This window comes from Triturus cristatus, chromosome 4_1, assembly GCF_964204655.1.
Source record: "Triturus cristatus chromosome 4_1, aTriCri1.1, whole genome shotgun sequence".
Classification (NCBI taxonomy): Eukaryota; Metazoa; Chordata; class Amphibia; order Caudata; family Salamandridae; genus Triturus; species Triturus cristatus.
Window position 1 is genome coordinate 874334336 of NC_140585.1, and position 12168 is coordinate 874346503.

The window sequence follows — 12168 nt, forward strand, 5'->3', positions numbered from 1 at the left end:
AATTCCAAGTGTACACTGGGGCTTTACCACGTCTTCCCATAACCTCATCAGCCATCACTTGTTCCTCATTTCTTGGAACCATTTTCTTCTTTTCCATTACACAACCATCCTTAACTTCATAAGCTCTATCATTAGTGTCAACTGCATGCAACAAACTATTACTTTGAAAATAGCTCTCTTCATTAAAAAATGGTTCAGTACTTGAACTATGTTTCCATTCTCCTAAGAACACTTTACAAAAGTTTTTTTTTTTACTTCTCTTTTCCTTTTGCTTTGTGACTTCATTGCATTCACTAATTTATCTAATCTACGCATCCTGTTCAAAATTAAAATGAATAGTTTTTTTTTATTTCTAATGCCTTGGTAGCAATACTTTCAATAAATTTATTTTTCTTATAAAAAAAATGTTTTCTTATATTTTTTCACATCCTTCAGCAAATTTAACATCACTCTTCTCTGAAACATTTTTCGACGAATGTTTTTAAAATCTATTTTCCGTGTTAAGTCACTCTTCCTAACTTCTGAGTCTATATTAGCATTTTGTTTTTGCTGTCGACTCTGTTGTAGTTTTGTACTTGTAACACTGTTTGAATGTATCTTTCGATCATTTTTTTTTTTGAAGATATTTTTTAAAAATTCTTTAGTTTGCTTACCAGAAGACTTTTTCTGTTTTCCAACACGTGCTTCGCCTCCTATTTTCTTTTTATCAGTTGTCTTCAAATATAGTTGTTGTTTCTTTTCTTTTCTTTTTCTTGACTTTATAGGCATCTTTATATTTTTTCACTGTTGCTCACCAATACCTGCAAAAAAGTAAAAAAAAAATACCTTTATGTAATTTAAATTCATTACATTTTCTTTTTAAAAACTTTTCAAATCCTATCACATGAGTTGATCCTTTCCTACGAGTCAAACTCTTACAAAATAGAAGAAACATCAATTAAATCTCTGACAACAATTCCTGTGTGCACACAGACTCATGGTCTGATTCTAGGCAGAAAGCGATATTTCTTTTGGCAATTTGAAAGCACATTTACTACTGGGGTAGACCAAGTGATCATTACTGTAACAGCCTGACACATGTTCCTTCTAGTTTAGACAGGCAGAAAAGAGCACATGTCCTAACAGCTCCTTGAGACCATGACCATGTGTTAGAGGGTGACTGATTAGACTAGAGCAAAGGAAGTGAGCCCTGGTGATTTAGAATCTGTTTGCGTTACACACTGCTATCTGAAACACCACACTGAGCTGACTATTACACATGGGAGTGTAGCAGAAGCTGCTGCGTGTGTGCAAAGAGTGTGTTTCTGGAGACAGTGTATTGTCAACTGCAAGAGAGATCTGCATGGAGACTCCCACAACTGCATGAAGAGTACAGACATGTGTGTAAGAGTACATGTGTGGTAAGGGTTAATTGGAGTTTTCAACATGTAGGAACCACCTCAGCCATTGCAAGAATTGATGAAAACTCTACCATGCTATTTTCAAATGTGTTTGCATTTGCATCACATTTTTGAGATACTGATTTCTGCTGAGTGCTAACCAACACATTGGAAGAAAACAAGCTGGGCCTTCCCTGAATGTGCAAGTTTTACAGAACAACAGCAACACAAATTAAAACGCTAACAACAATTCCTATATGCACACAGATTCATGGTCTCATTCTAGGCAGAAAGCAATATTTCCTTTGGCAATTTGAAAGCACATTTACTACTGGGGTAGAGCAAGTGATAATTACTGTAACAGACTAACACATGTTCCTTCTAGTTTAGACAGGCAGAAAGGAGCACATGTCCTAACAGCTCCTTGAGACCATGACCATGTGTTAGAAGGTGACTGATTAGACTAGAGCAAAGGAAATGAGCCTTGGTGATTTAGAATCTGTTTGCGTTACACACTGCTATCTGAAACAGCACACAGAGCTGACTAATACACATGGGAGTGTAGCAGAAGCTGCTGCGTGTGTGCAAAGAGTGTGTTTCTGGAGACTGTGTATTGTCAGTTGCAAGAGAGATCTGCATGGAGACTCCCACAACTGCATGAAGAGTACAGACATGTGTGTAAGAGTACATGTGTGGTAAGGGTTAATTGGAGTTTTCAACATGTAGGAACCACCTCAGCCATTGCAAGAATTGATGAAAACTCTACCATGCTATTTTCAAATGTGTTTGCATTTGCATCACATTTTTGAGATACTGATTTCTGCTGATTGCTAACCAACACATTGGAAGAAAACAAGCTGAGCCTTCCCTGAATGTGCAAGATTTACAGAACAACAGCAACACAAATTAAAACGCTAACAACAATTCCTGTATGCACACAGACTCATGGTCTCATTCTAGGCAGAAAGCAATATTTCCTTTGGCAATTTGAAAGCACATTTACTACTGGGGTAGAGCAAGTGATAATTACTGTAACAGACTGACACATGTTCATTCTAGTTTAGACAGGCAGAAAGGAGCACATGTCCTAACAGCTCCTTGAGACCATGACCATGTGTTAGAGGGTGAGTGATTAGACTAGAGCAAAGGAAATGAGCCTTGGTGATTTAGAATCTGTTTGCGTTACACACTGCTATCTGAAACAGCACGCAGAGCTGACTAATACACATGGGAGTGTAGCAGAAGCTGCTGCATGTGTGCAAAGAGTGTGTTTCTGGAGACTGTGTATTGTCAGCTGCAAGAGACATCTGCATGGAGACTCCCACAACTGCATGAAGAGTACACACATGTGTGTAAGAGTACATGTGTGGTAAGGGTTAATTGGAGTTTTCAAAATGTAGGAACCACCTCAGCCATTGCAAGAATTGATGAAAAATCTACCATGATATTTTCAAATGTGTTTGCATTTGCATCACATTTTTGAGATACTGATTTCTGCTGATTGCTAACCAACACATTGGAAGAAAACAAGCTGAGCCTTTCCTGAATGTGCAAGTTTTACAGAACAACAGCAACACAAATTAAAACGCTAACAACAATTCCTGTATGCACATAGACTCATGGTCTCATTCTAGGCAGAAAGTAATATATCCTTTGGCAATTTGAAAGCACATTTACTACTGGGGTAGAGCAAGTGATAATTACTGTAACAGACTGACACATGTTCATTCTAGTTTAGACAGGCAGAAAGGAGCACATGTCCTAACAGCTCCTTGAGACCATGACGATGTGTTAGAGGGTGACTGATTAGACTAGAGCAAAGGAAATGAGCCTTGGTGATTTAGAATCTGTTTGCGTTACACACTGCTATCTGAAACAGCACACAGAGCTGACTAATACACATGGGAGTGTAGCAGAAGCTGCTGCGTGTGTGCAAAGAGTGTGTTTCTGGAGACTGTGTATTGTCAGCTGCAAGAGAGATCTGCATGGAGACTCCAACAACTGCATGAAGAGTACAGACATGTGTGTAAGAGTACATGTGTGGTAAGGGTTAATTGGAGTTTTCAACATGTAGGAACCACCTCAGCCATTGCAAGAATTGATGAAAAATCTACCATGCTATTTTCAAATGTGTTTGCATTTGCATCACATTTTTGAGATACTGATTTCTGCTGATTGCTAACCAACACATTAGAAGAAAACAAGCTGAGCCTTTCCTGAATGTGCAAGTTTTACAGAACAACACAACAGCAATACAAATTAAAACGCTAACAACAATTCCTGTATGCACATAGACTCATGGTCTCATTCTAGGCAGAAAGCAATATTTCCATTTGCAATTTGAAAGCGCATTTACTACTGGGGTAGAGCAAGTGATAATTACTGTACCTGACTGACGCATGTTCATTCTAGTTTAGACAGGCAGAAAGGAGCACATGTCCTAACAGCTCCTTGAGACCATGACCATGTGTTAGAGGGTGACTGATTAGACTAGAGCAAACAAAATGAGCCTTGGTGATTTAGAATCTGTTTGCGTTACACACTGCTATCTGAAACAGCACACAGAGCTGACTAATACACATGGGAGTGTAGCAGAAGCTGCTGCGTGTGTGCAAAGAGTGTGTTTCTGGAGACTGTGTATTGTCAGCTGCAAGAGAGATCTGCATGGAGACTCCCACAACTGCATAAAGAGTACAGACATGTGTGTAAGAGTAAATGTGTGGGAAGGGTTAATTGGAGTTTTCAACGTGTAGGAACCACCTCAGCCATTGCAAGAATTGATGAAAACTCTACCATGCTATTTTCAAATGTATTTCCATTTGCCTCACATTTTTGAGATACTGATTTCTGCTGAGTGCTAACCAACACATTGGAAGAAAACAAGCTGGGCCTTTCCTGAATGTGCAAGTTTTACAGAACAACAGCAACACAAATTAAAACGCTAACAACAATTCCTATATGCACACAGACTCATGGTCTCATTCTAGGCAGAAAGCAATATTTCCTTTGGCAATTTGAAAGCACATTTACTACTGGGGTAGAGCAGGTGATAATTACTGTAACAGACTAACACATGTTCCTTCTAGTTTAGACAGGCAGAAAGGAGCACATGTCCTAACAGCTCCTTGAGACCATGACCATGTGTTAGAAGGTGACTGATTAGACTAGAGCAAAGGAAATGAGCCTTGGTGATTTAGAATCTGTTTGCGTTACACACTGCTATCTGAAACAGCACACAGAGCTGACTAATACACATGGGAGTGTAGCAGAAGCTGCTGCGTGTGTGCAAAGAGTGTGTTTCTGGAGACTGTGTATTGTCAGTTGCAAGAGAGATCTGCATGGAGACTCCCACAACTGCATGAAGAGTACAGACATGTGTGTAAGAGTACATGTGTGGTAAGGGTTAATTGGAGTTTTCAACATGTAGGAACCACCTCAGCCATTGCAAGAATTGATGAAAACTCTACCATGCTATTTTCAAATGTGTTTGCATTTGCATCACATTTTTGAGATACTGATTTCTGCTGATTGCTAACCAACACATTGGAAGAAAACAAGCTGAGCCTTCCCTGAATGTGCAAGTTTTACAGAACAACAGCAACACAAATTAAAACGCAAACAACAATTCCTGTATGCACACAGACTCATCGTCTCATTCTAGGCAGAAAGCAATATTTCCTTTGGCAATTTGAAAGCACATTTACTACTGGGGTAGAGCAAGTGATAATTACTGTAACAGACTCACACATGTTCATTCTAGTTTAGACAGGCAGAAAGGAGCACATGTCCTAACAGCTCCTTGAGACCATGACCATGTGTTAGAGGGTGAGTGATTAGACTAGAGCAAAGGAAATGAGCCTTGGCGATTTAGAATCTGTTTGCGTTACACACTGCTATCTGAAACAGCACGCAGAGCTGACTAATACACATGGGAGTGTAGCAGAAGCTGCTGCATGTGTGCAAAGAGTGTGTTTCTGGAGACTGTGTATTGTCAGCTGCAAGAGACATCTGCATGGAGACTCCCACAACTGCATGAAGAGTACAGACATGTGTGTAAGAGTACATGTGCGGTAAGGGTTAATTGGAGTTTTCAAAATGTAGGAACCACCTCAGCCATTGCAAGAATTGATGAAAATTCTACCATGCTATTTTCAAATGTGTTTGCATTTGCATCACATTTTTGAGATACTGATTTCTGCTGATTGCTAACCAACACATTGGAAGAAAACAAGCTGAGCCTTTCCTGAATGTGCAAGTTTTACAGAACAACAGCAACACAAATTAAAACGCTAACAACAATTCCTGTATGCACACAGACTCATGGTCTCATTCTAGGCAGAAAGCAATATTTCCTTTGGCAATTTGAAAGCACATTTACTACTGGGGTAGAGCAAGTGATAATTACTGTAACAGACTGACACATGTTAATTCTAGTTTAGACAGGCAGAAAGGAGCACATGTCCTAACAGCTCCTTGAGAACATGACCATGTGTTAGAGGGTGAGTGATTAGACTAGAGCAAAGGAAATGAGCCTTGGTGATTTAGAATCTGTTTGCGTTACACACTGCTATCTGAAACAGCACGCAGAGCTGACTAATACACATGGGAGTGTAGCAGAAGCTGCTGCATATGTGCAAAGAGTGTGTTTCTGGAGACTGTGTATTGTCAGCTGCAAGAGACATCTGCATGGAGACTCCCACAACTGCATGAAGAGTACAGACATGTGTGTAAGAGTACATGTGTGGTAAGGGTTAATTGGAGTTTTCAAAATGTAGGAACCACCTCAGCCATTGCAAGAATTGATGAAAAATCTACCATGCTATTTTCAAATGTGTTTGCATTTGCATCACATTTTTGAGATACTGATTTCTGCTGATTGCTAACCAACACATTGGAAGAAAACAAGCTGAGCCTTTCCTGAATGTGCAAGTTTTACAGAACAACAGCAACACAAATTAAAACGCTAACAACAATTCCTGTATGCACACAGACTCATGGTCTCATTCTAGGCAGAAAGTAATATTTCCTTTGGCAATTTGAAAGCACATTTACTACTGGGGTAGAGCAAGTGATAATTACTGTAACAGACTGACACATGTTCATTCTAGTTTAGACAGGCAGAAAGGAGCACATGTCCTAACAGCTCCTTGAGACCATGACCATGTGTTAGAGGGTGACTGATTAGACTAGAGCAAACGAAATGAGCCTTGGTGATTTAGAATCTGTTTGCGTTACACACTGCTATCTGAAACAGCACACAGAGCTGACTAATACACATGGGAGTGTAGCAGAAGCTGCTGCGTGTGTGCAAAGAGTGTGTTTCTGGAGACTGTGTATTGTCAGCTGCAAGAGACATCTGCATGGAGACTCCCACAACTGCATAAAGAGTACAGACATGTGTGTAAGAGTACATGTGTGGTAAGGGTTAATTGGAGTTTTCAACATGTAGGAACCACCTCAGCCATTGCAAGAATTGATGAAAAATCTACCATGCTATTTTCAAATGTGTTTGCATTTGCATCACATTTTTGAGATACTGATTTCTGCTGATTGCTAACCAACACATTGGAAGAAAACAAGATGAGCCTTTCCTGAATGTGCAAGTTTTACAGAACAACAGCAACACAAATTAAAACGCTAACAACAATTCCTGTATGCACACAGACTCATGGTCTCATTCTAGGCAGAAAGAAATATTTCCTTTGGCAATTTGAAAGCACATTTACTACTGAGGTAGAGCAAGTGATAATTACTGTAACAGACTGACACATGTTCATTCTAGTTTAGACAGGCAGAAAGGAGCACATGTCCTAACAGCTCCTTGAGACCATGACCATGTGTTAGAGGGTGACTGATTAGACTAGAGCAAAGGTAATGAGCCTTGGTGATTTAGAATCTGTTTGCGTTACACACTGCTATCTGAAACAGCACACAGTGCTGACTAATACACATGGGAGTGTAGCAGAAGCTGCTGCGTGTGTGCAAAGAGTGTGTTTCTGGAGACTGTGTATTGTCAGCTGCAAGAGAGATCTGCATGGAGACTCCCACAACTGCATAAAGAGTACAGACATGTGTGTAAGAGTACATGTGTGGTAAGGGTTAATTGGAGTTTTCAACATGTAGGAACCACCTCAGCCATTGCAAGAATTGATGAAAAATCTACCATGCTATTTTCAAATGTGTTTGCATTTGCATCACATTTTTGAGATACTGATTTCTGCTGATTGCTAACCAACACATTGGAAGAAAACAAGCTGAGCCTTTCCTGAATGTGCAAGTTTTACAGAACAACAGCAACACAAATTAAAACGCTAACAACAATTCCTGTATGCACACAGACTCATGGTCTCATTCTTGGCAGAAAGAAATATTTCCTTTGGCAATTTGAAAGCACATTTACTACTGGGTTAGAGCAAGTGATAATTACTGTAACAGACTGACACATGTTCATTCTAGTTTAGACAGGCAGAAAGGAGCACATATCCTAACAGCTCCTTGAGACCATGACCATGTGTTAGAGGGTGACTGATTAGACTAGAGCAAAGGAAATGAGCCTTGGTGATTTAGAATCTGTTTGCGTTACACACTGCTATCTGAAACAGCACACAGAGCTGACTAATACACATGGGAGTGTAGCAGAAGCTGCTGCGTGTGTGCAAAGAGTGTGTTTCTGGAGACTGTGTATTGTCAGCTGCAAGAGACATCTGCATGGAGACTCCCACAACTGCATGAAGAGTACAGACATGTGTGTAAGAGTGCATGTGTGGTAAGGGTTAATTGGAGTTTTCAACATGTAGGAACCACCTCAGCCATTGCAAGAATTGATGAAAAATCTACCATGCTATTTTCAAATGTGTTTGCATTTGCATCACATTTTTGAGATACTGATTTCTGCTGATTGCTAACCAACACATTGGAAGAAAACAAGCTGAGCCTTTCCTGAATGTGCAAGTTTTACAGAACAACAGCAACACAAATTAAAACGCTAACAAAAATTCCTGTATGCACACAGACTCATGGTCTCATTCTAGGCAAAAAGCAATATTTCCTTTGGCAATTTCAAAGCACATTTACTACTGGGGTAGAGCAAGTGATAATTACTGTAACAGCCTGACACATGTTCCTTCTAGTTTAGACAGGCAGAAAGGAGCACATGTCCTAACAGCTCCTTGAGACCATGAACGTGTGTTAGAGGGTGACTGATTAGACTAGAGTGTTACAAAAAACAAGCTGCCCCTTTCCTGCGAGTGCAAGAGCAATAGAGCAAGACCAACCGGAATGAAATCTCTCTTTACATTTCCTATGTGCTCACTGTCTCATGGTATGATTCTAGGTAGAAAACAGTATTCCTGAGTGATACCAGTACACATTAACTTATAATGAAGACATACTCCATAATATATAACATGTTCAAGCCACTTAAATATCTTCCTTAACATAAAATGTAAAACACAACTTTTAAAGTGGTAGGAAAATGTACCATACTATTTTCAAATGTGTTTGCATTTGCCTCTCACTGATCAGTAAATGATTTCTGCTGAATGCTAACCATCACACTTTAACATAACAAACTACCCCTTTTCTGCGATTGCAAGGCTAACAGAACAAAAGCAACACAAATTAAATCTCTGACAACAAATCCTGTATGCACACAGACTCATGGTCTCATTCTTGGCAGAAAGAAATATTTCCTTTGGCAATTTGAAAGCACATTTACTACTGGGGTAGAGCAGGTGATAATTACTGTAACAGACTGACACATGTTCATTCTAGTTTAGACAGGCAGAAAGGAGCACATATCCTAACAGCTCCTTGAGACCATGACCATGTGTTAGAGGGTGACTGATTAGACTAGAGCAAAGGAAATGAGCCTTGGTGATTTAGAATCTGTTTGCGTTACACACTGCTATCTGAAACAGCACACAGAGCTGACTAATACACATGGGAGTGTAGCAGAAGCTGCTGCGTGTGTGCAAAGAGTGTGTTTCTGGAGACTGTGTATTGTCAGCTGCAAGAGACATCTGCATGGAGACTCCCACAACTGCATGAAGAGTACAGACATGTGTGTAAGAGTGCATGTGTGGTAAGGGTTAATTGGAGTTTTCAGCATGTAGGAACCACCTCAGCCATTGCAAGAATTGATGAAAAATCTACCATGCTATTTTCAAATGTGTTTGCATTTGCATCACATTTTTGAGATACTGATTTCTGCTGATTGCTAACCAACACATTGGAAGAAAACAAGCTGAGCCTTTCCTGAATGTGCAAGTTTTACAGAACAACAGCAACACAAATTAAAACGCTAACAACAATTCCTGTATGCACACAGACTCATGGTCTCATTCTAGGCAGAAAGCAATATTTCCTTTGGCAATTTCAAAGCACATTTACTACTGGGGTAGAGCAAGTGATAATTACTGTAACAGCCTGACACATGTTCCTTCTAGTTTAGACAGGCAGAAAGGAGCACATGTCCTAACAGCTCCTTGAGACCATGAACGTGTGTTAGAGGGTGACTGATTAGACTAGAGTGTTACAAAAAACAAGCTGCCCCTTTCCTGCGAGTGCAAGAGCAATAGAGCAAGACCAACCGGAATGAAATCTCTCTTTACATTTCCTATGTGCTCACTGTCTCATGGTATGATTCTAGGTAGAAAACAGTATTCCTGAGTGATACCAGTACACATTAACTTATAATGAAGACATACTCCATAATATATAACATGTTCAAGCCACTTAAATATCTTCCTTAACATAAAATGTAAAACACAACTTTTAAAATGGTAGGAAAATGTACCATACTATTTTCAAATGTGTTTGCATTTGCCTCTCACTGATCAGTAAATGATTTCTGCTGAATGCTAACCATCACACTTTAACATAACAAACTACCCCTTTTCTGCGAGTGCAAGGCTAACAGAACAAAAGCAACACAAATTAAATCTCTGACAACAAATCCTGTGTGCAGACAGACTCATGATGTAATTCTAGTCACAAAACAATATTCCTCACTAATACCACTACACCTTAACTTACAGTGAAGACATACTCCATAATATCTTACTAGTTCAAGACAGTTACATTTCTCCTAAATTACAAAATGTAAAACACAACTTTAAAACAAGAATGACAATTCTAATATTTATATCAAAATACACCACATACTTCCCCTCTCAAACTCACAACTCACCTTTAAAATTAATTAGCTGAGAAAGAAATGTGGTACTCAAACAGAAGATTATCAGAGCCAGAATCTTCGAGCTGTACACCTCTCTCCTCTCTCCACAACCAGTAAATGGCAATTTTTCCCTCTCTTTTTTCCCACATATACATGTTAATGTAAAATCACAGTCCTTCCCACATTTTTTCAAATGGAATCACACATTTCTATTGGTTGCAACTTTCAACCCCTTTGCAAATCATCCCTTCCCCCAACATGACTTCTGCCTGCTACCATAGCAACAGCTCATGGAACACAGGTGTGAGCAGAGAGGTCAGAAGTTCAGCAGACATTGTTTCAAATCAAAAGAGCAAGAGTGCTTGACTTTTCAAACCTAACAGCAAATCCAAAGTAATGTTCAGTGGGAACACATTTTTCTGTACCAATCCAAAACATGCTTTTAAAAATTTAAACATACAGCCTAGTTTTAACTGTAAAATGGTTTGAATCTGCCAATGAGTTATTTTTATAAAAAAAAAGTATGTATGCCTCCATTTTTCAACTGTGTTTCTTTTCATATTGCCATTCTACTGAATACACCTTCTGAGTGCATCCAGATCTCCTTGTAAGATGTTCACAGTGTGGATTGTAGGTCATAGCTATGTCTTCTGGAGTGAAAAATTTGCAGAAAAAAGAGGTATGGTGAGAGACCTTGCTTTGCCAAATGTAGACATTAAATGGATTGGTCAGAGAGGGTTAAAGTGGCACCAATTAATGCCTTTGGTGAAAACCTTTCTACATCTCCCACAGCCTAACCTTATTATTGTGCACTGTGGTGGAAATGACCTAGGCACTTTAACTGGGGTAGGTCTGGAAATGCTTATTAAGGACACCTTTGTGCAATTTATGTCGCTTTTTCCTCAATCTGCCTTTGTATATTCTAACATATGCCAAAGGCAAAAGTGGAACTGGTCCAACCAATTTTGTCCGTAGATTGACAAAGCAAGAAAGCACGTCAATAAGTCTGTTTCTGCTTTCCTCAGAGACTATGGTATGGGTTCTATATACCACAATAACTTGCGTTACAACATGCAAGACATTTATAGAGGAGACGGTGTACATTTCAATGATGAAGGGAACATAGTCTTCCTCTTGAACTTTAGACTCTGCATCGGTACTTACTTGTAGGTACCAAAAAACACTCAATGAACACAAGGGCTCTTTTTAGAGCCACCTAATTACTAAACACTTAAACGTGATTTTTATTTCTATTTTTTTTATTTATTTTTTTCGGGTGCGCGCTGGGTGCGCGCACCTCGTGATGTTTTTAAGGTTTTTTCGGGTACGCGTAGAGTGCGCGCACCTCGCGATGTTTTTTAAAAAATTAAAATCTTTTTTTTGCCCTTCGTGGTCCTACTGTGCCCCCCTGACAATGACTAGGGGGTCTAGAACTCCCTACCCTGCCCCCTGTTCACGGTCTCCACCTTTCCTTTTTAGTGCGACAGACAAAATGGTGGCCGACACTTCCTGATTTCGACCGATTCTAATGTTTACTGACATCTAACAACCAATCAGAATTACGCTCGCGCACGGCAAGGTGCGCGCACAGGACTTGCTCAGTGCGCGCAC